The sequence below is a fragment of the Elephas maximus genome, chromosome 2, assembly GCF_024166365.1.
Source record: "Elephas maximus indicus isolate mEleMax1 chromosome 2, mEleMax1 primary haplotype, whole genome shotgun sequence".
Classification (NCBI taxonomy): domain Eukaryota; kingdom Metazoa; phylum Chordata; class Mammalia; order Proboscidea; family Elephantidae; genus Elephas; species Elephas maximus.
In genome coordinates this window covers 189,830,534-189,857,972 of record NC_064820.1, presented here as the reverse complement: position 1 = coordinate 189,857,972, position 27,439 = coordinate 189,830,534, and the positions used below count along the sequence as shown (strand labels likewise).

The window sequence follows — 27,439 nt, the reverse complement described above, 5'->3', positions numbered from 1 at the left end:
CATCACAGTTGTATAAGTGCTCTGAAGACTAAGGGCAAAGTAATATGAAATCATATAGATAGAGGCCCAAAGATGGAGGAGGAGAGAACGCGAGGGAAGCCTGCCCAGAGAACACAGTGTAGGAATTAGCTAGGTAAAGAAGAGAGGAAAGACCACTCCAAGTTGAAGAAATAACACATGCAAAGGCCGTGGTAAAGCACTTGCAGGATTTAGGAACTGAAAGAATGCCAGAGAACCTAAAGAACAGAGAAGGGGGGTGGGGCAGGGGAAGAGGGGTTGGAGAGGGAGACAGAGAATAGTTTTTTCCATAGATTCAATAAACCAGGGAAAAAATTTAGGTCTTTAACCTAAAACCAATGGGGAGCCACATATTTCCATTTTAAAGCAATCACTCTGGCTATGGTACCTGATGGACCACTTTGAGGGATTCAGGAATGGATATGCGTAGAACTGTGGGAAACTACCACAGTGGTCATGAAGAGGTGGCCTGGACCAGAAACATGCAGCACAGTACAAAATCAAATACTTAGAAGAAAAAGCTGAAAGATCTTGGTGACTGACCGGTTATAAGAATTAATGCTAGGTTTTTGACATGAGTATTAGCTGTTATTTACTGAGATAGAAGCAGCTTTTGGAGGCAATGTCATGATTCCAACTCATAGAGACCCTTTAAGACAGAGTAGAATTGCCTCATAGGGTTGAGCTCTATTTAAAAATTGTTAAATTTAAAGTGACAAATTGATGTCATAGAGATATTCTGACACATAAGTCTAAACTTCAGAAAACAGGTCTAGCTAGAGATACATATTTGGAAGTTATCAGTAAATAAATAGTAACCGAAAACACAGGGGTACATGATACTTAGGAGAAAAAAGAGTAGTAACACAGGAAGACCTCAGCCTAGCCCTAAGAAACTCCAATATTTAAAGGTCAGATTGAGGAAGGTCAGTACACAAAAAAACACTAAGAAGGAACAGCCAAAGAAGTTTGAAAAACAAATAAGAGAACATGGTATCAGAAAAGCTAAAGGGAAGGAAAAATTGTTTCAAAGAGGAAGTAGTTGACTATGTTGAATGCTGCTAAAAGTCCATTAAGGGTAGAAAAGCATATACCAGCTTTAAAAGTACTATAGTCACTGGTAATCTCAGCTCAAGTAGCAAGCAGTGTGGATCTTTTATGCTAGGGATTGGCAAATTTTTCTTAAAGGGCCAGATAATAAATATTTTAGCCTTGTGAGCCATATCATCAATGTCATAACTACTCAGCTTTGTCAATGTAGTTCCAAAGCAGCCACAGGTAATATGTAAATGAATGAGTGTGGCTGTGTTCCAATAAAGCATTATTTACAAAAGCAAGCAGCCAGCCCTCAGCCCAGTCTGCCAATCCCTACTTTATATCAATCAAGTCTCAGATCAAATATTACTGTCACGATAAAGCTTTCAAGCTCTTCCAATATAAAGTAGACTCTTGCTCCATCACTCTTATCATAGCATTCCGCATTATTGTCTTCATAGCACTTACCTATTATCTTAAGTTATCTTTTTGATTTGTTTAGTTATTTAGTGTTTTTCTGTTTCCTCTGGAATGTAAGTTCCATGAGAACAGATACCAGGCTTGTACAGTTCACATATATATCTCCAGCATGTAAAACAGAAGTATAGCTCCTAGTGTATCCAAAAAATACATATTTTAAAATTTTTCCAAAAGAATAAACTTGCTCTTCTAGCCACCACATAGGAAGAGGGCCTAGGTCTACCCTCTTGCCTTAAACAATAAGAAAATGTAATTAAAATATGAAACAATAGTTTTGTGACAATGGACAACAGGCAATGCTGAATTGGGATCCCTGAGAACACTATGAACTTCAGAGAAGAAAGGGGAATCCTAAGTAGAATATGGAAGTTGAGTTGAGGAGACAGAGATAAGAGTTCATAGACTACGGCAAGGTGAACTTTCAGAGCAGAATATCAGAAACAGTTCCGGAATGTTCACAGGTACATAACAGGACACATTCTAATTAGCTGAAAGAAAACACCAAACTGGAATTCTATATCCAGTAAAAATATCTTTAAAATATAAGGGTGAAATGAAAAAATTTTCAGCCAGAGGAATAAAGCTGACAGAATCCATTGCCAACAGACCTGTACTACAGGGAAATTTAAAGGAAGTTTTTGAAATGGGGGGGAAAAAACCCAAAAAGCAAACAGAAACATATCTGTGCAGAGAGATGAGTGTCAAAGAGCAAACATGTGGCATATATAAAAACTTCCCTCTCATTCTTCAATTACTTTAAAAGATAATAAACAGAGACTTTCTGCAATATGGTGACATGAGCACTTCCATGTTCTCATTCTCCTGCAGAATCACCAAGGAAAACCACCAGAAACTGGTAGACTCGACTTGAGAAGACTGAAAAACAGATGGCTGCATCAACTAAGTGAATGCTTAATCAGGAAAAAGGTGACTTTTAATCAGTAGGGAAGCTTTGATTGCCAGCATTCCTCTACCTTCCCAGTTTGGCCATCTTAAAGTGGTGGTGGTGGTGGTGGACTGTGCTCCCAGAGAGGGGGTACTGATCTCTGGCACTAGGGTGAACAGAGCAGACTTTGCTAGCAGATTACTGTGTGTGTCTATTCTGATCTATCTGGGGGCTACCTGAGGAATGAAGTGGGGTGTTACTCTTGGTTTGGCTTATCTCAGAGCTTATGGTGGTGGGGATAGGGCACAGCAGGCAATGCCTAAAGACTGTGACTACCCACAGCCACCTAGGGCTAAACAACAGTGCAAATGGAGCATACAATAAACACCCAAGGGCTGAAGGAAGGGCTGGAGGGAGAATTTCTTTCAGATGTTTGAGCTTTCAAAAGAACTGGGCATACTAGGAAAGTAAGAAAGCCAAATGAATGAACAGGGCAAAATGCATGCACAAAAACACTTAAGAAGACTCTACACTTTCACCTCAGGCTGATCCCTAATAGTACTGCAAGCCAGAACAAATCTTGAAAAACGGCCCCAGCACAGAGCCAATTTGTAAAAAGTGGAAAAGGCACCCCCTCCTCTCACCCTAAGAGTACAAGGAATTGTTTTTCAAAACACTAGCTAGGCATGGTCGGGGAAACAGAGACCTTGGTGTCCGTGCACATCCAGAAGGGAAGTCTTTGAAAAAACTGTTGGAGGATGTTGCTAAGCAGATGGACAACTACAGCCTTCAACAATTAAAACAAAAAAGTTTTAAACCTTAGGGAAGGGGAAAAACCCCAGTTCAAGGGCTAACACATTATGATATTCAAATGTTCCAGTTTCACAACAGAAAAATCACAAAGTATACAGAGAAACAGGAAAGGATAACACATTCAAAAGTATAAAGTGAAGCGACAGAACTATCTCTGAGGAGCCCAGATAATGCACAGACTACCAGTTACCATAAAGTCCATTCTGACTTATGACAACTAACTCCACATGTGTTGGAGCAAAACTGTCCTCCATAGGGTTTTCAGTAGTTGGTTTTCCAGATGTAGGCTGCCAGGCCTTTCTTCCAAGGCAGTTCTGGGTGCACCCAAACCTTTAATCTTTTGGTTAGCAGCTAAGCATGTTAACTATATGCACCACACAGGGACTCCAACAACTTTAAAATAATAGTATTAAGTATGCCTAAAGAGCTGAAGGAAAACACAGACAAAGAACTAAAGGAAATCAGGAAAATAACACATGAACAAAACAAGAATTTCAATAAGGAGATAGAAACTATAGAAAGGAAACAATAATGGGAACTAGAAAATACAATAACTCAAATGAAAAATACTTTGGAGATCAACAGTGGATATGTGCAGACAGAAGAATAAGCAAATTAGGAGATGGGCAACTAAAATTATTGAGTCTGAGGAGCAAAAGGAAAAAAGAATGAAAAAAAGTGAACAGATGCTGCAAAACTGGATATCATTTGCAGAAAAATATAACAGGATACATACCTTAAACAATACACAAAAACTAACTCAAAGTGGATCAAATATTTAAAAGCAAAACTTAAAACTATGAAGACCATGAAAGAAAACATATGGATAATGCTAGGAGCCCCAATTTATGGCATAAATAGAATATCAAGCATAACTAAAGATGCACAAACTCCAAAGAAGATAAACTAGATGACTAGGGCCTCCTAAAGATTAAACACGCTCATCAAAAGACTTTATCAACAGAGTAATAAGAGAACTTCCAGGTTGGGAAAAAAATCTTTGGCAACGACATATCTGAGAACACTCTAATCTCTAAAATATATAGAAAACTTCAACAACAAAAAGACAAACAACCCAAACATAAAATGGTCAAAGGACATGAATAAATACTTCACCAAAGAGGACATTCAGGAGGTCAACTTAATACATGAAAAGATGTTTGCAATCATTAACCATTAGAGAGATGCAAATCAAAACCATGATGAGATACCACCTCACCCCTGCAAGAATGGCATTGGTAAAACAAAAAACAAAAAACCCAGAAACATGAAGATCAAAGACTACAGCCTTTAGTACGGATCATAATTCAACAACAACAAAAAAAAAACAAAAAAGCCTTACAACTGGAACAATAAGTAACATTATGATAAATGGTGAAAATACTGAAGTTGTCAAGGATTTGATTTTACCTGGATCTACAATTAAAGCTCATGGAAGCAGCAGTCAAGAAATCAATGTACATATTACATTGAGCCAAGCTGCTGTAAAAGATCTCTTTAAAGTGTTAAAAAGCAAAGATGCCACCTTGAGGACTAAGATGCGCCTGACCCAATGGTATTTTCAATTGCCTCATACACATGCGAAAGCTGGGCAGTGAATACGGAAAGCCAAAAAACAACTTATGCATTTGAATTATGGTACTGGTGAACAATACTGAAAAAAAAAAAAAAAACCATGGAACAAATCTGTCTTTGAAGAAGTGTAGCCAGAATGTTCCCTGTAAGTAAGGATGGGGAGACTTTGTCTCACATACCTTGGACGTGTTATTTGGAGGGACCAGTCCCTGGAGAAGGACATCATGCTTGGTAAAGTAGAAAGACAGTGAAAAAGGAAAACCCTCAACAATATGGACTGATGCAGTGGCTGCAACAATGGGCTCAAACACAGCAACGATTGTGGGGATGGCGTAGGACCAGGCAGTGTTTCTATTCTGTTTTACATATGCTCACTATAAGTTGGAACCGACTCAATGGCACCTAACAGCAATAAATACAACACATTAATTGAATGATGGAAAAGAACCACCATGATCATCCCATCTGATGCTGAAATGGCATTTGATAAAATCCAACACCATTTCATGGAGGGAAAACATTCACAATACATATGCCTGACAAAGGACGGGTCTACTGGATTTATAAAGAACAGTTTATAATAAGAAAACAAATACCCTAATAAGAAATGGGCAAAAGACTTCAACAGGCACTTCACAAAAAAAGATATATGAAAGGCCTGTGAAAAGATGCTCAATCTCATTAGTCATCAGCTAAATGCAAATTAACATCACAATGAAATTCCACTAAGCACTCGGTAGAATTGCTAAAGTTAAAAAGAGTGACAATATCAAGTACTGGTGAAGATGAGGCATAACTGGAACACATACATTACTGGTGAGAATATCAAATGGTATAACCACTTTGGAAAACAGTTTGACAGTTAACATTTCCTACTGTATCACCTAGTTGGTACAGTTAATGAATGCACTTAGCTGCTAACTGAAAAGTCTGGTGGGTTGAATCCATGCAGAGGTGCTTTGAAAGGAAGGTCTGGTGATCTACTTCTGAAAAATCAGCATTGAAAATCCTATAATGCACAGTTCGCTCTGACACACATGGGGTCACCATGAGTTGTAGTCAACTCAATAGCCACTGTTCTTTTAGTTTATTCTATCACCAGACAATTTCACTCCCAAGAGAAATGAAAACATGCTTCCACAAAGACTTGTACACTAATGTTCACAGCAGCTTTTGTCATAATAAATGAAAAAAGAAAAAAGGGAAAAAATCCATCAACAAGTGAATATAAACACAGTGTGGCACATCAGGAGGATGGAATACTATCGCTGTCAGCTGCTGTCCATAGGCCCCCGATTCGTGGTGGCTCCACGTTACAGAGCAGAGCTGCTCCACAGGGTTCTCTTGGCTGTAACGTCTACAGAAGCAGTTTACCAGGACTTTCTTCCACGGAGCCACTGAGTGGGTTCAAACTGCCAACCTGTAGGTTAGCAGCAGATTGAAAAACACATGTGCCACCCAGGCTCCTGAAGAAATACTACTCATCGATAAAATGTAAAAGTATGCAATAAAATGCTCAGTCTCAAAAATAAATTTGACGAGAGAATGAGTATATACTGTATAATTCTGTATAAATACACTGTAGTACACTCATACACTGGAATAATATTCAGCAATAAAAACAAACAAAATATGTAATTACATGGGTCAATCTAAAAAATATTATGCTGAGCAAAAGAAACTAGACACAAAAGAATACATTACTGTGTAATTCTACTTGTATGAAACTCTAAAAAAGACAAATCTATAGTGATACAAAGCAGAGCAGTGGTTGCCTCTGCCTGGGAAGAGGGACTGACCAGAAAGGGGCACACAGGAACCTTTTGTGATGACGGAAATGTTTTATATCTTGATTGTGGTGATTGTTATATAGGTGTATATACCTCCATCAAAACACACTGATTATACATTCTGTAAATTATACATCAATAAAACTAATTTTTAAAAAATTAAAAAAAAAAAGAATAACTTGGAACAGGGTAAAAGAATGAACATGATCAAGCTGAGAAATGAACAGGTGATGAAGGCCATGGAGATCAGTGATGCAGACAACTCTTCAAAAAAGTTTGGTTTTGAAAGAGAAAAATAGATGAGGTAGTAAAAATAGGGGAGCCAGCCACGTGGTTTCTCAATGGGCAAGTGGGTTGGGGAGAGATTCAAAGTCCAACATCTAGTGTTCTGCTTCAGATTGGTGCTCCATTGTGGTGTTGGGCCTGAGATGGTAACAGTAGGCTGAGCAAGTCAATGTCTGGCATCTGAAAGGTACTCAAAATAAGAAACTGGATGTTGGGGCTATCATCGTTGAGTTTTGGAGGCTACTTCCAACAATTTCATATATATGTTAAAAAACAAACAAAACCATTGCCAGTAGTAGCAACTAAATGATTTTTCAGTAATATTACTGCATCATTTTAAAGCAATTCCAAGCCAAAGCTTTAAAATGTGTACACATTTCCCAACATGACCAGATGGAATGTATCTTCTGAGAGGTAGCTCTATAGTTAAAACAGGTGTTCAAAGATGCTGTACATTTTTCAAAAACTGACTGTTCCCCTGTTTGGGCTACTGGAAAGCAAACTGATGGAAGATGAAGGCAGAGGATTCTTAGCAAGATTGGAGAAAGTAAAGAGTAACCATTTTGTGACTTGATCATACCTGTGGTAAACATATACATTCCTGTTTTTAAAAGTATTCTTTAAATTTAGAATCTAAATGAAAATATCCAGTTTGTAGAAAAAGTCCAAGTTAAAAAGTGATAATTTCAGCATACCGGAACTATCATTAAAATCATGAGGCAAATGAAAATAGAAGAGTAAATAATGATTTAAACAACAAGATAATATATTCACATCCCTTTCTCTTTGGGTCTCAACATTGGAAACTTCTCAATAGACTGCTTAACAATTTCTGCTTTCACTTATGAAAAGCACACTTCTCAAAAGACTACATATCTGACCCACTGTTTCTTCCCTCTCAGTAAAGTGTCACAATCCTTATTTGAAAAAAAAAAGTTTTTTCAAAAAAATCCAAGGAAAATGTGAAACAATAATACTTAGATTCTAAGAAAGATTATTCAACAAAAGCATTCAAACTGAAGACACTGAGTATTTAAAAACACTGGTAGAAACCTTGGATGAAAACTAAAAAGTAGCTCATTTCCTACATATAAGACCATGAAGGTAGGCAATAACACTGTAATGCAGATTTGATATATCCAGAATAACTGTGTTCATTTAAAGTTTACAGTTTTGGATTTTTTAAAAAAAATCTATTTGTTACATAGTTTGTCCTTGGTCTGAAGTGCTCTCTTTGCAAAAATTTTTATTAAGAATTATCTTTTTTCAGCTAGGTATTATTCTTGGCAATACTGTTAAAACTGAATCTAATACTGAGGGAATAACCAGAAAAATACAACTGTAGAACTTTTTACTTCCAAAAATGTGAATTATTGTGAAAGAACAACAGGTGGTATAACCGTTTTATATTGAAGCAGGCTAAAAAGACATGACAACTAAACTCAATACATGATCTCTGGTTCCTGCATTTTAAATAAGGCTATACAGGACATTGTTGGGGCAAACAGGGAAACTCGACTATGGGCAATATATTAAATAATATTCTTATATCATTGTTACATTTATTAAGTGTGATAATGGTATTGTGTTTATGTATGAGAAGATCCCTGTTCCCGGGAAATCCATACAAAGTAGTTATGGCTTAACTATCATGATGTGTGTAACTGATTTTCAAACGGTTCAGCAAAAATAAGAGTTTATATACAATATGTGCATGTAAACGTGCATAAAGACAAAGAATGAGAGCGATAAAACATGCAAAATGTATGGTATAAAGGTATTCATTATATTATTCTTTCAACTTCTATGTAGACTGGAATTTTACATAATTATATAAATTATTAGTAAAAAAATCAATTTCCATGATTATCACGAAAAAAAGTTCAAAATTCAATTTCTTTATGAATAATACAAATGACAGAAAGAATAACTTCCCATTGTAGACGTACTCAGGAAGACAATATAGGCCATAACTTATACTGATTGGCTATCCTCATTTGACAGCTAGGTCATTTCTGCTTATAAAAGAAATAATAGTATCAGTAGTCATTCACATTCTTGTGTGATGACAAACTAAAGAAAACAAAGAAATACAGGCTAATTTAATTAATCTTAAATCGATGAAAATTCTTTCCTTTCAAATATAATAATTTGCATATGGTTTGAAATTATAAGGGACTTTTGGGTCTGGGTTATAATTTTTAAGGTTATTTGATACAAGTTACTCCACCATTACCAGAAGCCAGATGACTGAAATGATTACCTTTGGACAGCAGCAAACATTTATATTCTGAGGTCTTGATTAAAAAAATTCAGAATCTCCCTAACTCTGAAAACATTGAGATACACTGTACAACATATAATCATGAAATTTTACCACTTGAAAAGAAAACAGAAATCACCTAGTTTAGTGTTTATTCTTTTGGGGGATTCATAAACACTTTGAGAATCTGATGAATACTATGAATCTTCTAAGTATGTATAATAAAATGTCTGCATATTATTTCAAAGATCCTTAAACCCGTTTCTCCTAATCTAGTTCAATCCTTTCGTTTTACATGGGCTAAATTTGAGATTTGGCTATACATAACTTACCCAAGGGTACACAACTAAAGTAATGCTAATAGCGATGATTTAGAAAATGCCAATCCTGTGTGAAGCACTTTATATTTATTATCTCTAACTCTCATTACAGCCCTGCTAAGTGAGGAAAAGTAAAACCTAGAGAAGTTACAAAAATTGCCCAAGGCCACAGACCTACTAAATGCAAAAAACTGGCACAGAAATCATGTCCAAAATGAAAATATTTTTCACTAAAAAAATGCAGCATTATTGATAGAAACAAAACTAGGCAGCAAGTCTCTTGACTCTGTCCTCCTCATTGTATGAAGTGGATATGTACGCCCAAGCCATGGCACTGAAGTGAAACTTCAGTAGTGCAAAATAAATTAAGTACTGTTATATAACCCACTGCCATTGAGTTGATTCCGACTTAGTAATGTGTAAATTATAAAAGTTAGAAAAGTACATTGTGTGAAATTGTGAAGCCATCTATATGCAACAGCTGTCAAAACACCCTTTTAAATGTAGTAACAGTAAAGTGGGACACATTGTTGTAAAGAGTGGAGACTTTTTATAAATCCAGGTAGATTTCAACACTCAATACAAACATCCAGATTTAAAAGCAATTCTGCATTGATAGGCCTAAAAAGACTATCTGAACTAAAAAGCTTGGTTATAGCCATTCAGTTTTACTATGAAAGGAATTTACATACATTTTATTTTGTATAGATGAAAGACTTCAGTAAGATTAATATGTATTAGGTTATAGCAACTGTATTAAAATTCATCTATCTCCAGTCACATATTTTAACCATCCTTGAGAATTTCCATCATATTTTTCTAAGTACATAAGAAACCAATCAAACTGAATGTTAACAGTATTTCTTTTTAAGTTTGCAAGAGATGGTATCAATTCTGAATCATTTAAATATTAGTTTACAAATATTGTTTATAGCTTAATAGCATTGTAGATGCAGCTTCACAAAGATATTGGCTCTAGACAGTAATTATATACTCAGCCTAATGTTTCAGTTAATGGACGCACATTTCAGTGATAATTGCAATGCTTGAGCATAATGTGCCTTTATTAGCAGTATAAAATAAAGCCAACTTATACCAATTGAAAAGCTAGGTTATTTATTTTTATAATTACTTAATTTTTATTGTGAATATACTATATGGAAAAAATACTGTAACACATACTAGGATTTTATTTACAATTCTAGAAATATACTTAAAACCTTAGATTACAGTGAACACTGACATGGGCTCTATTTGTGAGAAATGTATTAATGGAATGATCCAAGCATGTAATTAGATAAGAGCCTTACATTAGGAAAACAGAGGTCTAGGCTGTAGTTTTCTCTCTAGCCCTTACTAGTCATGAGGCCTTGGGCAAGTCACTTAACCTCACTGGACCTCAGCTTTAATATAGGGTTAATTAATGTTTTCACTATCTCAAAGTAGCATCTGATCTGTCAAGATACTCTCTAGTTCAAAACTTTACAGTGCTATTATAGTATGTTATTGTTGTTACTAGATGCCATGGAGTTGGTTCCGACTCATAGCAACCCAAGTACAACACTGCCTGGTCCTGCACCGTAAAACCACAAAAGTAAAGTATCCCTAGGCTCATGAACATTCTTTTTCTACACTGAGAAAAATATACTCACAATTGATAAATCGCCAAAAAAAAAAAAAAAACTCTGGAATTTCCATTCTAAAAAAAAGTGTTTCATGTAAGTTAAAAACCACAGCCTCAAGATCTGCACCCTTCTGACAGATTTTTTTTTTTCCACTGAAACTGTACTACATAATTTACTTTCTCATTAGCAGAAGCATGTAGAAACACATTCAAAATACAAGAAAGCAGACCAGTCAGTCAGTAGGTCCAATTTTAATTAGCAGTGGTTAAAATACTTCAAGGACCTCAAAACTATTAAACTATTCAATGAAAAGGGCTTAACATTGGATTAATATTGCTATCAAAGCACTTTACTACTTTTAGTAGTGATGTTCTTTTTAGGTGTATATACATTTTTCATACTGTGTAGACTTAAATACTGTGACAATGTAGAGTCTAACTACAATCATTTTGGTAATTTTACACAGGTAAGAATGAAACAATTTTTTTTTTTTTAATAAAAAAACCTCCAAGGTTTATAAAAGAGCTTCTATGTCTAACAGCTCCACACCAAAAGTAGCCTGAGTGTTCCCAGTTATTTCAAAAGGTAATTGCCCCGATCTAACAATTATGTTCTAGATGCTATAGTCAAACGGTACACACATGAGGATAGAATTCCTTAAAGTCAATGAAGTACTAAAAAACGATGAACAACATAAGGTTTTAAAACACCAACTTTACTATGAACGGCAAACCTATGTGCATTTGGCAGACTTCATAGCATCCTATGAAACTAAGTATGACAGAAAGTAATATGAAAATCCTTAGACTTCCATCTGTATAATCAAATTAACTGTGAAGACATAAAAACAGTTATTTTTAAATTAATTTTTTCTCTAATTAAAAAATAATACTGGAAAATTCAGAAGAGTAGAAGAAAAAAAATTCTCTGTAGTTGTGCTATGAGAAAGAAAAGACTTTAGTTTATTCCCTTGTAGTCTTTTTGTCCTCCTTTTATTATATCATCGTAGATATCACATCATTATATATCATAAATATCATATTACATATTTAATATTGTGTACTGTATCCTAGTAAAATCAGCATTTTCTCAAGTCATTTCAAGAATTCCTATATTGATAGATGTTATTCTGTTTATCCTAAATTTACCACTAAAAATACTAATGCAGCGAGGATTGATAATTTCCTAATAATCGACTTCTAGACATGGCATTGTTGCATCAAAGAGTATGTACATTTTTATGGCTCCTAACATATATTGTAAATACTTTTCCAGACATACTGAATTACTGTGCCCTTTCCTAAGTTTTGAATAAAAGGCTAAAAGACATGAATATCAAATACCCACTTAGTCAACTAGCATTTATTTAATACTAGAATGAGTAGGATTTCATTAAGCCAAACAGGCAAATAGCAATTTAAATCAAGCAAGCCAAAAATACTTTCGTGAGGGGACTTATAAAGTCATCCCCCCTTGATAGGCTATCCAATATGTGAACTGGGAGGTAGAACTTCGAGACCAGTGTTTCTCAAAGTGTGTTTCAGGGACACTATGCATCAAAATCACTAGGAGGGCTTTTTAAAATACAGATGTCCAGGTTCTTCCCCAGATCTACTGCATCGTAATCTCTGAGGGACACAGGAATCACCACTTCACAAACTCCTAGAGGATTCTTATGTATGCTAGAGTTCCAGGAACCACCTTTCTAGACATATCACAGTGATGACTTCGAAGTATATGCAGTTTTAGGGACTTAATTGTAACTGTTTTCCCCCTTTTGGGATAGTAATCCACTCTTCAATTTTTCAGAAACTTGCTGCAGTACAAATAGGAACACAGTCAGAAAAATTTTATTCTCTTTTTTAGTAAGGTGAGAGAAAGATAAATTATCTCTTTTCAGTAAAAAAGTAATAATGAATTAATGTAACTTGAGATATATCTTTTATTTCCACAACCAAAAAGGCATGTGTTAGACGGAAATTAGAATCCTAAATATGACCCACAGATAGAGCAAGTGCTTTGGAATCTGACCAAACCAGGTCTGAACTCTGTCCCTACCACATTTTATCTGTGAAAATTTTTTGACGTGCTATAACTGCAACATCAAAGTCCTCCAGAAGAGAAAATATTCTTCATATTTGCCTTGTTTAGCATATTATGAAATGAAATAAATTCCCAATTCCAAATAACCAATCTCATAATGACCATTTTTACTTCTTCTGAAGTCCACTTCTGGTATTACTAGAATTACCCCACCGAACTCATTGTCAAGGATTTCATTTTACTTGGATCCACAATCAACACTCATGGAAGCAGGAGTCAAGAAATCCAAAGACCCACTTCATTGGGCAAATCTGCTGCAAAAGACCTCTTTAAAGTGTTGAAAACCAAAGATGAAGACTAAGGTGTGCCTGACCCAAGCCGTGTTTTTTCAATCGCCTCCTATGCATGTGAAAGCTGGACGATGAATAATGAAGACCAAAGAAGAAGTGATGCCTTTGAATTGTGCTGTTGGAGAAGAATACTGAATATACTATGTCAAAAGAACAAACAAATCTGTCTTGGAAGAAGTACAACCAGAATGCTCCTTAGAAGCAAGGATAGCGAGACTATGTCTTACATACTTTGGACGTATTGTCGGGAGGGATCAGTTCCTAGAGAAAGACATCATGCGTGGTAAAGCAGAGGGTTAGCAAAAAAGGGGAAGATCCTCAGTGAGATGGAGTGACAGACTGGCTGCAACAACGGGCTTAAGCATAACGACGACTGTGAGGCTGGCACAGGACCGGGCAGTGTTTCGTTCTATCGTACACAGGGTCGTTCTGAGTCGGAACCGACTCAATGCTACCTAATAAGAACAACCATCCAACTCAGATTTCTATAAAAAATTTTCTACACACCCTATCTTTTATTTCACTGATATCACTGTCCACTAATGTCTTTATCTTTTTATTCATTCATTACCTTGGTATTGAGTAAAAAAATAGCTTCAACTAACGAATTTACTGACAATGAGAAAGAAGAGGGTCCTTCAAATATTTTCTCCCTCAGACTTTTAGATTCTACTCCTTTTGGTGTGGAGAGATTATCCTTTGATATTATGAGGTTTTTTTTTTTTTTTTTTTAAATACCTTTATTTGGGCAGTTGGGAAAGGGAACTGAAAATATACAAATCCAGAGATAAACAATATTAACATTTTAATATATTTTCTTCCAATCTTCTTTGGTGACTTTAAAAGAACATTTATGTGTATATAATTTATTATCCCCTTTTTCAATGTAACATTATACCAAAACATCATACCTTGTCAATAAAACTTCTGAATAAAAGCAAAAAGCCTTGAATGATACAGTGCTTGTGCCTAGAAAGTAGTAATACAGGTGATAAGGTACAAAAATTTCACATTCAGTGTAAACAAATTTCATTGTCTGCTTAATATTTCATCATATGGCTGTAACACATAATTTATTTAATCTTTTACTCTTTTAAATATCACTGGGATAAATACCTTGATATAAAAGCTTTAGCTGCATCCAAATTACTTCCTCAGGCTAGACTTCCAGATATGAAATACTGGGTCAACAGGTATGAACATTTTTAAGAACCCTGATATTATAACGACACTTTAGTTTGGTTTCTCTGAAGTCAAAACATGAAGGAAAAGTGGGTTACAAAATAAGTAGGAGAACAAAAGATAACAGTATTATAACTTTGAAAGTGAAAATTTCACAAACGGACCTTCAATCTAATACATAGGGAATTCAATCTAATTTACAACACGTGACAAAAAATGGAAAATTTTGTAGGTAGCTTGGCCATAAATTTAAAGACCTTAAGGAAAAGATACACATACAGCAAATTTCAGAAATGTTTCCATTTAACACACAAAGTCCCATATAAGATTGTAAATATCTTAGTTTATGACAATATACAATTATATACATTTATTTATTCCAAATGATGTTTGTTTGATTTTCTGCCATTGGCTGATTTAACTATCAATATACATTTAAAAGCAGACATTTCAATATACATCAGAATTAATTCCCTTTTCACTGAGAATTCTGTCTGCATAGAACCTCAACAGGTATCAGCTATAAGGGCTATGCTATCAGGCCAAATATTATCACAGTTTTGCATGTAAAAATTGCTAGATGTTTTAAAATTACAGGCACTCTGTCCCTTTAGGTGAATGCAACAGTCTTAATTAAAAAGTCAAACCTGAATTTAATGAGTCACTGATTTATAAAAAGAGAACTTAATAGAGCTTGCTGATAATCTATCATGTTGATTAAAATGTATAGCTTTGAATAATCCTATTGCTACTTAGTAGACAATTTCTATAACTACTTCAGATAATGGCTACTACAGGGTATTTGGAAGGCAACAAATAAGCAAACAAACCAATAACCTTCTTCTCCACACATACATGACTTTCAGATGTTAAGTGTACATGAAGCGAGGTTTGTCTGCACTTCTTGTCATAGAATCTGGTCTTTTTTAGTCATCTTTCTGTCAGTGTAGAAAGATAATACCAATTCTCTAGTCACTGAGGATCATGCAACTCTTAAAATTTTATAAAGATCCACCTCTGGAAATCCTAGACCCATTCCTATAAGACCTGGCAAATGATAACCCATCTCATACCTATAAATCAAAACTGCCAGAATAAGAGTCTGAGAATCTTTATTTTTAACATGCAACCTAGAAACTCTTAGAATTAGGCAAACAAGAGAAGCACTACACTGGCAATCTCTGGATTATGAACGAGGTCCATTCCTAAGTCTGTCTTTAAATTGAATTGGTAGTTAAGCTTGAACAGTTAGGTACAATTCGAATCTAACATCAGTTAATCAAATGTTTGTCTAAGTGTATACAGTGTACCTTTCTGTGCACAAAAAACATTAAAAAAATTCTTCCAGATACACTAAAACATCTTTAACATAATAATACAGTAAAAACACTAATGCTTTGATGCTCGCTGCAAAGCAGCACCTGTTTGTTATTATGAACCACTGTATGTACCTTGAATTTTTAATATAATAGGCTTTACAGGGGTTGGTTCATAACTATAGGCTGTACGTAAGTCGGATGTTTGTAACCTGGGGTCTGTCAGTGTTAGAATTCCATTCTCTTATCTTGCCACAGTATATCACAAAACCACCTCCAACTGTCTACTCATTCAAATAATTTTCCATTCTACATTTAAAATTTGATCAGAAAACTAAGAGAACATGACCAGGAAGATGTTTAGGTTCCAATCTGAGTCTACAGCTGTGTGACCATAGGCAAGTCATTGATTTCTAAAGAACTGGGGGATAAGGAAAGGAGCCCTGGTGGTGCAGTGGTTAAAGCACTTAGAACCCACCAGCTGCTCCATGGGAGAATTATGTGGCAGGCTGCTTCTGTAAAGACTTACAGCCTTGTCAAGGTCATGGAAGCTCCAGAGATCCAACCAAACTCCCTGAGGAGCTGAAATGCTGGGCTGAGGACTGTGGGGACCATGATCTTGGGGAATATCTAGCTCAACTGCCATAACATAGTTTATAAAGAAAATGTTCTACATTCTAGCTTGGTGAATAGTGTCTAGAGTCTTATAAGCCCGTGAGTGACCATCTAGGACACTCCACTGGTCTCACCCCTTCGGGAGCAAGGAAGAATGAAGAAAACTAAACATACAAGGGAAAGATTAGTCCAAAGGACTAATGGACCACATCTACCACAGCCTCCACCAGACTGAGTCCAGTACAACTAGATGGTGCCCAGCTACCACTACTGACTGCTCTGACAGGAATCACAATAGAGGGTCCCAGACAGAGCTGGAGAAAAATGCAGAACAAAATTCTAACTCAAAAATAAAGACCAGACTTGCCGGCCTGACAGAGACTGGAGAAACCCTGAGACTACAGTCCCCAGATACCCTTTTAGTTCAGCAATGAAGTCATTCCTGAGGTTCACCCTTCAGCCAAAGATTGGACAGGCCCATAAAACAGAATGAGTCTAAAGGGGCACACCAGCCCTGGGGCAAGGACTAGAAGGCAGGAGGGGACATGAAAGCTGGTAACAGGGAACCCAAGGTCAAGGAGGGAGACTGTCGACATGTCGTGGGGTTGTTAACCAATGTAATAAAATGATATAAAAAACAATATGTGTGCTGTTTAATGAGAAACTAGTTTGATCCATAAACCTTCATCTAAAGTACAAAAAAATAAATAAATAAAAGATTTACAGCCTTGAAAACCCTATGGGGTAGTTCTACTCTGTCCTATAGAGTCTGTATGAGTCAGAATTGTCGATGGCAGTGGGCTTGGTTTGGGTTTGAGGGGGTGAGGGGAGTACCTAGATATTTCTTTACCTATAAAAGGAAGTGGTTAGTCTAGATCAGCTTTTCTCAGATTGTATTTTGCAAAATATTAGTAGGTATTTCTCATTGAAAAAGTTTCTATGGTTAAGTAATTTTGATAAATGCTAAGGATTAAAATCTTTAATATGCCAGTATGCATTACAAATTTCCAAGAGATTTCCACAGTATGTTGGCTTTTCTGAATTTATTTGGCAAATTTTTTTTTTTTTTTTTTACCAGTACTATCAACCTGTTAACTTCTTTTTTTGCAAGAGCCTTGTGATCTGTAGAAAACAGCTTGGAAAGTGCCCATTCTGAGTTCTAACATTTTCTAACTCTAAAAACAGTGTGCACTGGTTAAATTGAAGTAGAAAAGTGGCAGCCATATCACTGTCATCATCGTCATCATCATCATCATAGCAGTTAACATTTTTTGAGCACTTATGCACCAGACACTGTGCCAACTATTTTATATATATTCTCATTTAATCTCAAAACCGTCCTAAAAAGTAGGTACTATTATTCCCATTTCCCAGATGGAGAAAAAATGGATAAGAGAGATTATGTATTTGCGTAAGATTAGAGGACTAATAAAGAGCAAAGCTGGGAATTAAATCCAAAACAATCTGATTCTAAAGCCAAGACTCTCGAAACAGACAAAAGTATGACTTCTAACCTAATGTTGCTATAATGTCTAAAGCACTTTTCTTAAAAATATTAATTTTAAAAAGTTAATACATTCATAGGTAGCCAATATATAGACACGCATAAAATACCAAGAACAGGGAAGAACTACATTTGAGAACTATGCTCAAGGCATTAGTTCAGATTGTAGTTCTTCTTTAAAAATCAATACGTTAAAAGAAATTTGATTTAATAACAATTTTGTCTTTAAAATACATCTTTATGAATAAAGCTGTTCATTTTAGCAACACCAAAATATCAAGGGGGACTCTAAGTGTTAAAAAATAGGAAAGGTTAGAATAACTCATAGTTTATTATATATGTACCTTGTATAACCATGTATATTATAGTTCTTGGGAGAGGAGAACATAGATTATATTGACTTATACATACTTCCCTACCCTACGGTATTCTATTTTACTCCAGAACACTTAATTGTGCTTATTCGAAACCTGTACATGGATTCAGAGGCAGCCATTTCAACAGAAGAAGGGGATAATAAGTGGCTTAAAATTGGAAAAAGTATGCAACAGGATTGTATCCCTTCATTTTACTTATTCACTCTGTACGCTGAACGTCTATGAAGCCAGCCTACAAGAGGAAGATGGAGGGAATCAGAATTGGAGGAAGGCTCATTAACAATATGCAGATGACACAATCTTGCTTACTGAAAATCAAGATGAATTGAAGCACTTACTGATGAAGGTCAAAGACCTTTACTACAGATTATGTCTAAACTTGCAGAAAATGAAAATCCTCACAACTGAACCAACTATCAACATCATGATAAATGTAGAAAAAATCAAAGTTGTCAACCATTTCATTCTCAGATCAACGTTCACGGAAGCAGAGGTCAAGAAATCAAATGTATTGCATTGAACTAATCTGCTACAAATGACCTCTTAGTTTAAGTTTTAAGAAGCAAAGGTGTCATGACTACTGGGCATCTGATCCAAGCCATGGCATTTTTCAATTGCCTCATATGCATGAGAAAGCTGGATAATGAAAAAGGAAGACAGAATAACTGATGCATTTGAATTGTGATGTCGGCAAAGAATACTGACTATTGGACTGTCAAAAGAATGAACAAACCAATCTTAGAAGAAATACAGCCAGAATGTTCCTTAGAAGTGAGGATGGTGAGACTTCGGTTTGCTTACTTTGGACATGTCATGAAGAAAAGCCAACTGCTAGAAAAGGACATCATGTTTGGCAAAGTACAGGGTCAAAAAAATGAGGGAAACCCTCAATGAGATGGATTGATACAACGTACTCAAACATACCAACAACTATGAAGATGGCACAGGACTGGAAACTTTTTGTTCTGTTATATATAAGGTCACCATGAGTCGGAGCCTGCTGGAAGGCAACTAATAACAAGGGAAAGAGTATTTTAGCAGTGTCAAGCATATAATGGACAAGCAGCCATTTTCTCCTACCCTTCTCTAGAGATTAGGTTAAAATGAATGTGAGAAAGGAGGGGGCTATCAGTTGAAAAAATGAGCAGGGGACAGACACACAAACAAAAAAACCTAGTCCTCTGTGATAATAAAAAGAAGACAGACCAAATATCTGCCTTCAAGCAAATAATTAAGTGGTTCTCAGACTTTCGTGAGCAGTAGAATCAGCTGTTGAAACACATATCCCTGGGAATCCCTCAGAGCTTCTGATTCAGTAGGACTGGGGTACGACCCAAGAATTTGGATTTCTAACATATTTCCAGATAGATTAATCCTGCTGATCTGGGGCCTCATTTTGTTCTAATTCAACATTTCTAATCTTTTAAAACACTATCCTCTTCTGATGAGTAGAAAAATCTCATTTTTTTTCTTCCGTTCTGACATTCTCTCTCACTCTCCTCAACCCGCCAAGAAAATAAACCCATTCATTTTCCTTCTCTTAAGATTCACTGCTTCACAGGAAGCAAACAGAAAAATTTGTACACCCAAGTTCATTGCTGCACTAGTCACAACAGCCAAAAGGTGGAAACAACCTAAATGTTCATCAACAGATGAATACATGAACAAAATGTGGTGTACACATACAGTAGAATATTACTCAATCATGAAGAGAAATGAAGTCCTGATACAAGCTACAACACGGATGAACCATGAAAACATTACGCTGAGTGCAGTAAGCCACAAAAGAACAAACATTGTATGATTCCACTTTAGTCAAAAATATAGAGACTAAAGTTTATTGGTGGTTACTGGGGGTGGAATGGAGGGGTACAGGGGAGTTACTGCTTGGAGGGGCACTGAGTTTCTGTCAATGGTGGCTGACTATTTTGGAAAAGGATAGTGATAATGGTTGTACAATATAAAATACATAATCCATGTCACTGAATTGACTACGCAAAAACTGTCAAATTGGCAAATGTTTTGTTATACGTATTTTTACCACAACTAAAAAAAAGTAAGAATCATTTCTTTAATGCTTTTTTGGTCAGCTTATAAGCAAGTGAAAGGTAGTATTCTCATTTTACATGGAATATGGAAACATGTACAATCAATGCTTCAAAGTTTGTAACTTACCTTCATGTATATTTATCTTATTTAGCATTCATAATTCTGTTAATTCTTATATTTAAGGTGGTGATAGGATTCCTATCTTGATAAGCTGTAAAATGTACCTCCTGTTCTCTTCTCTTCTGGTGACCCATCCCTTTTTTTCTATCGGAATTATTCATCTGATTTTTCTGTCAAAAGATATACTATAACTGATAAAGGATGTTGGCATAACACACTGATACAATCCATTAACAAAAAAAGCAATGAATATTGTTTTTATTTTACTGATGAGGAAGAAAAATGACCTTGGATAAGATGAGTACCACAGAGCTGGTCAATGGTCAGAATACCACGTGACTGCTACCTCCACAGATGATTGTATAGAAGCACAAGAGGAAGAAGGGAGGAAAAAACAAATTGAATATAAACATCAAAAGCAAAACCAAAAATGGAAAAATGGGAATTTTGAAGAAATTTTTTTTGGTTAGGTCAGAAGTCAAACTTCTGTCTGTTTCTAGAGTCTTGGCTTCAGAATCAGATTGTCTGGTTTTAATTTCCAGTTGTGCTTGGCATTAGGAGACAACACTAATTTAGATTATCTGCCAGTATTACAGTCATTATAAATACCTGTCCCAAAGAGCAACTGATTCCAAATTCTTCACCCCCCCCAAAAAAAACAATGATATGATAAATCAGTCAGTTTCTAATATGGATTGGGAATTACATTAGACATTCTAAAGATTAGATTACATGCAATTCTTTCACAAGAGAATTTTCCCATTATATTTAATGTATAGAAATATAATTTTTAAAACTTTTAGTCCTATCCAATAACAGCAGCTAACGTTTTTTAAGCTCCTGCATTGCATTAAATTCTATGCTAGGTACTTCACACAGAATTTAATCCTTACAATAACTCTGAAAGGTAAGCATCACTCTGGTTGATAGGTAAGGGAAGTGATATTCAGAAAAGTTAATAAATTTGCCAAAGGTAGCTGCTAATAAGGGGAACCCAGAGCAGGCTTGAAGTCTATTTGACTAAAAGCCAAAGTTGCTTCCCACTGCAACAGTGCACCTTTATTCTAAATAGATGAATCCTTTCTTAACTGCATTGCTGATAACTACCTTATTTGGGGGGGGGGGGGGGCGGGTAAAAAATCACTGATCAAGTTTCTAGAATATACAGCCTCTATTTTTCCATACTGCCTACCAGAAATAAATAAGGTAACTATCTTTACAATTGCTACCTTGGGTTAATTTTTTAAAAATTCGAAATAAATAATCATCCTTGTCTTATTATAAGAGATGACAGAGGTTATATGCCATTCTCATTACGTTGCTTTCTTAAAATCTAACTGCTAAACTTAAATGAGAGGCATTTGGTACAATCTGAAAAATATTCAGTTCAATTAAAAGTAATTGATGCATGGTGAAATAATTCTTCCCAAAGCTGCTGTAAAATCTTCAAAAAAATAAAGCTACTTAATAATTTTCATCTCCTACAGGCTAGAGAGAAGCATTATTGCATATTAAAAATTGGAGTGTAGTTTTCCCAGAGGTAAAAGAAAGTTATTAAAACAACCTATTTATTGTTGATATAACTATCCATTTGTGCTACACAAAAAGTAACAAATTTCAGTACATTAAAAGAAAAGCTAATTAAGGCATAATTAGTATTTTCTGTATTTTGATAATTAGGGGTTAGTTGGCTATTCCTTTTCAAATTTCTATTTGATGCACCCCGACAATGCCTTTAATGAGCAACTAACGCTATTGAATCCCTCATGGCAGAGGAGTTTAGTGACCACTACTACATTACTTTCATTTATCACTGCCTCTTTACCTATAAATTAATCTAGCCCTGTAGCTATGTTGATCTACTTTATATCAATTTCTTCATCCATATCAGCTGAATATGTATGGCATTAACCTCATTTGCTAGTTGAGAAAAGCAGAATTAAAATGAGATCTAATTTCTTGTGCACAGCACAATTTCAAAACTGCCTGCTAATTTCCACCACCTGTCAGTGTGAAGAGCCTTTACTTTCTTGTAATTAAATAAAACAGTATGTTTTTTTAGCAGCTCTGAAAAATGCTAATCTTTCAAAAGTGTTCAGTGATCATTAATCATTAGGACAGTAAAAAAAAAAAAAGGAGCCTTATTCAGAATGCTCATTTATCCTTTAAGTTAAAAAAATTTTTTTTGGCCTTTCCACAGGAAAGAAAAAAACATGTACCAGATGCAATATAAACATTAACTATTATATTCCACTCTGCTGAGATTCCTATTTATCTGGTCTACTGCCACATGGTGGTAAGAGGCTTAACGTTACATAACCTAGACATAGCTAGTTTGATAAAATAAGCAGAAATATAATGAGTACACGATTTTCTCTGAAATCAGTGGAAGTCTAATAAATGCACATTGCATCCATCTATGTGTAGTGGAACCTAAATTTTTAAGACCTACAGTACAGTGTAATTGAAGAATAACTTTTGACAACACATTTAAACAAATCCATTCAATAAACTGCCCACTATACTATACACACATTAAAAAAAAAAAAAAAAACACATTAAAGTGCTACCTAAAAATATCATCTGAACAAAGGCAGTACTATTCAGGCTCAGACAATTATAGTTAAGCATTTTTAATCGAACTTTACTGGATTTCCCAACTATATGTATATTTTCCAACTATACACACCATACATGTACACATATACATATAGTTGGGAAACCCTCGATTAAAAATGCTGAACTTTTCTCTACTGGTTACATCCATATAACCAGTAGAGAAACATTAAAAATATTTTTAAAAATCAGAAAGAAAATAATCGCCCATTTTTTTAATACCAAAGATAACAAATTAATATTTTACCATATTTCTTTCTTTTTCTGATACTTTAGTTTTTATTGTTTGTTTTACATCACTGTAATCATACTTTACACATGTAAGTTACCTACACATGTAACTAGCCTGCAATTCTGGCTTAACATTCATGTATATTTTTCAAAAAGCCTAACTTGTTAATTTTTTTTCCTGGATATTAGATAAGAAAATGGATTAACAATAAACAGTAAATATTTAAGGAAGAAAAATATAAACAAACACATACATATATATCTGAAATATTACTAAAATGTTTAACTACTTAGTACCAGACTCTTAGGCTAACCATAGCTATTCTTCAAGTACTAATACGCTTTAAGAATAACAGCCTATGAGTACTTCTTATTCTTATCCTACTAAAAAACATATAATCAATCTATTGGTACATAAATAACTAAATAATTAATATAACTTAGAAAAAATTATGAAATAAAGGATTATACATGGAATGATCCACAATGTTCTTCATTCAGTTTTACAGGAAACATCTGACACTACAGGATCACTATCTTGAATCCTAAAACTCTTCTGGAAACATTTCAAACACGCTTATTTACAAACTTGTAGCTGATACGACTTTTCCTATCTATCCATTCCATTATCGAACTATCATAATATATAATAGGTGTTAAGCATTCCCTCAAGCAAGAAGAAACAAAGACGTGGGATGGGTTATTTACACAGACTGAGTAGCTTCAGGGTTTCTGCAACAGAAATAGGAGGGATCCTACCTCATCCCGAGTCCCCCCATGCAAGCTACCTTAAAGCAGTAGGAGCAGAGGAAAGAAAGTACTTTCAGGAACGCAGTATGAGATTCTCATTGATAACTATTTTGGCACTAAATAATAAGAAGGAGACCCACTGTTGGCATACTAAATAATAAGAAAGACAACCACTTTTAGCACTAGCATCACAGGTGAACACATTTCCAGTAGAAATTCAGGAGAATATTTGCATATGCCTCTATCACCAAATGCCAAAGTTAATGACATACATTCACACCTGGCCTTCCTTAAAGCAATTTAAATATTTTTAAGACATCTGATTCCACTCCAAGGTTCTGGAAATGAAGGTTTTCTATTCCCATCTTATAAACTGTTCAATGAGATATTTGGTAGATTCTCCTCATTCCCAAGAATATCCACCCTTATCCCAAAAGGAAGAACTATCAAACAAATGCAGAGATCAAGTATGTATCCTCAAATGCAGACATAATTTAAATGATAACCCAAAACCCATAGGAAATCTTTTCTCCAGGAATGGACTGTATACTGCATACCTCATATTTTGATTTGTAGGGGAAGGCTGTCTTATGTATGATTTCTGCAAGACCCAATGACTATTAAGAAAAACTATTTAGAGTATTCTTTAGTGCTGAGAACTCTTCACTGGTACATCTTAGTCACATACCACATGATATTATTATTTTTACTGCATCAGTTTCTTAGAATCATTAGAAAACTTTCAAACCTCAGCAGCAGAAAACTTAGGAATCACCCTACCATCCATCTACTACCTTACTTTTCAAAAATTTATCATCAAACTCTAATTACTCAAGAGAATTATCCAAAAAATATCATCAATAATCTGAGGATGTACAGTTTTACTTTGTGCATTTTCCCTATAGAGCTCAAATTTTATAACTGCTTTAGGATTTTTAATCATTAAAAATAAATGGAAAAAAATGAGAAGAAAATATAAATTAAAAATATTCTGTGGGTAAGCATGCACTTTATCAAGTAATCACAAAGAATCATCATCTCTCTATTCTCCCAGGGTCTAGAATAGTGTTTGGCACATGGTAGACAGTTAAGTGTTTAATGACTGTATGTATAAAAAATTACATAATTTCATATAATTCATATAAGATCTGCTGTCAAGGAATGGTATATTTTATTTGGTGTAATAAATAATAAATCATAAGAGTCAGTATTTTAAAGATAACCCCAGCTTATACTACAACTTTAATTACCAGTGGCTGCTAAGATTTTAAGTTTTGCTGCCCCAAACCTCCCTGTTTAGTACTTAACGATCTTAAATCAATACTTAAATGCAATTAGGAAGTTCATATTTAAAGGTAACTTGGCAAATCCACTTACACAGCAAGGACCCATTTTTTTAAATAAAATAACGAGTCCTTTAATCCGCTTTGTAAATTCAAAAAATTTCTTGTAAGGGGTATAGAATGTGTTTGTTTGTTTTTGCTTTTTACAGTTAATACGTGTTATCATTTAGGATGAACTAAGTGGGAAGGCATATAGATAAATCATCTTTAAAAACAGGGCCTATCAAAAAACTGATATATATGTTATATATGTATTGGATGGATTATACGACAATTGAAAGGACAAATCCCTAAGCAATACAATATAAGCATTAACTTGGACTATTAAGCCTTTTTTTTTTTTTATTAAGCCTTAACCACTCACCAAGAAGGAAAACTTAATTCCCTCATATAACATCATAGAGACAGATTACATTTACAGAGCGTGGAAGTGAAAAAGTAGCCTAGACTTAAAGTCTGAAAAGTTTCAAAACTTAACAGAGAAGCCTCCAAAAGCCACAGAACATTATTTTCTACCTCTCAAGTTTCAAAGATAATCTGTCACAGATGCTTTTTTCCTATCACCTGCAGGCTATATTTGGTACATTGGAACATTTAAAAACACGTAAATGCTTACTGTTTAAAGTGTTTAAAAGTTGCTACTTGTTCTTCACCAAAGAGAAAATGCTACTGAATTTCCTGATAAACACTTTTGCTTAAAACTGTATATCAAATACAAAGAAACGTGTTGCCAGCAACTGAAATATATTCAAGTACCTGGAAACAGAGCAGCAAATACAGTATTTCAACATCAGACTGCACTTAGAGTAGTCCACTGAAGTTACTGTTATGATATGTTTTTCTGTTTCATTATTCAAGTGCTTTCCTACTCAATATGTCAGTAACTGTTAGCAACACACCATACAGGAAGACCTGACAACTGTAGGGAGAGAATGCCATCTGCTGCTTCGTATGTGTACTCAACAGTAGGAGAAAAGCTGGACAGCAGGTAGAATTATTACATAAAACGATTTAGAAATCCACATACAGAGATGAAGCTTGAAAATAAGAATAATTTCTATCCCTATTTTGGACAACTTGAAAATACATCAACGGGCATTTACCTGTCTTAACTCACATCCTAAGGTATTCCACAGAATCACAAGTACACGACATGCTTAATAGATCATTGGTTCATGGCACTTACCAAAGTACTTGGGCACAGAGAGCCAGAGAGTCAAAAGGAAAGGGTCACTTGCCTGGCCTGAATATAGGTTTTTTTCCCATCTATGAATTACTACTATCTCTAATTTATAAACATATGACTTATAAATGAATTATATATAATTTATCATTCAAACAGGAACACTTTTGAGAATGCAAAGTAGAGCTACTAATTAATAATCATGCCAACAAAACAAGTGTGAACTGGAACATAAATAGCTAAATCTACATGTATGGTCAACCCTATTTATAAATTACTGTCCTGCCTTTACCCCCTCTGGCTTTAGAGCCTTCCCAATGTCTGGAGAAACTTCATGAAAAGCAATTTGGAAATTTTTAGGAAATAGCTAGATTCAAGAGAACAAAAGCAAAAAGCTGTGGGAAGGAACCATGAGAGTACATTCCCGGCCCAGATGGTGCTGCTCCTCTCTCCCTGCAAGCAGCTACCTCAACACAGCCTGTTTTATTTTGGTTTTTTTACTTCAATTTGTTCTAACACCTGGAATTCTCTGGTACTAACAAACATCTTCTTTAGAAAAGGCAAATCCTTTCTAGAATTCATTCATATATTAGCATAACACCTTTTAATCAGAATGGTCTCCTGTTGACATTGGCAGATGCTAGCTGCTTGCAAAAAAAGCAAATTTGGG

General features: G+C 35.0%; 1 protein-coding gene across 3 annotated transcripts in view; it reads right to left on the bottom strand.

Annotated features, from left to right (window-relative positions):
- RANBP17 (RAN binding protein 17) overlaps nucleotides 1-27,439 on the bottom strand; it is a 384,409-nt gene that overhangs the window by 221,661 nt on the left and 135,309 nt on the right. The window lies entirely within an intron of this gene.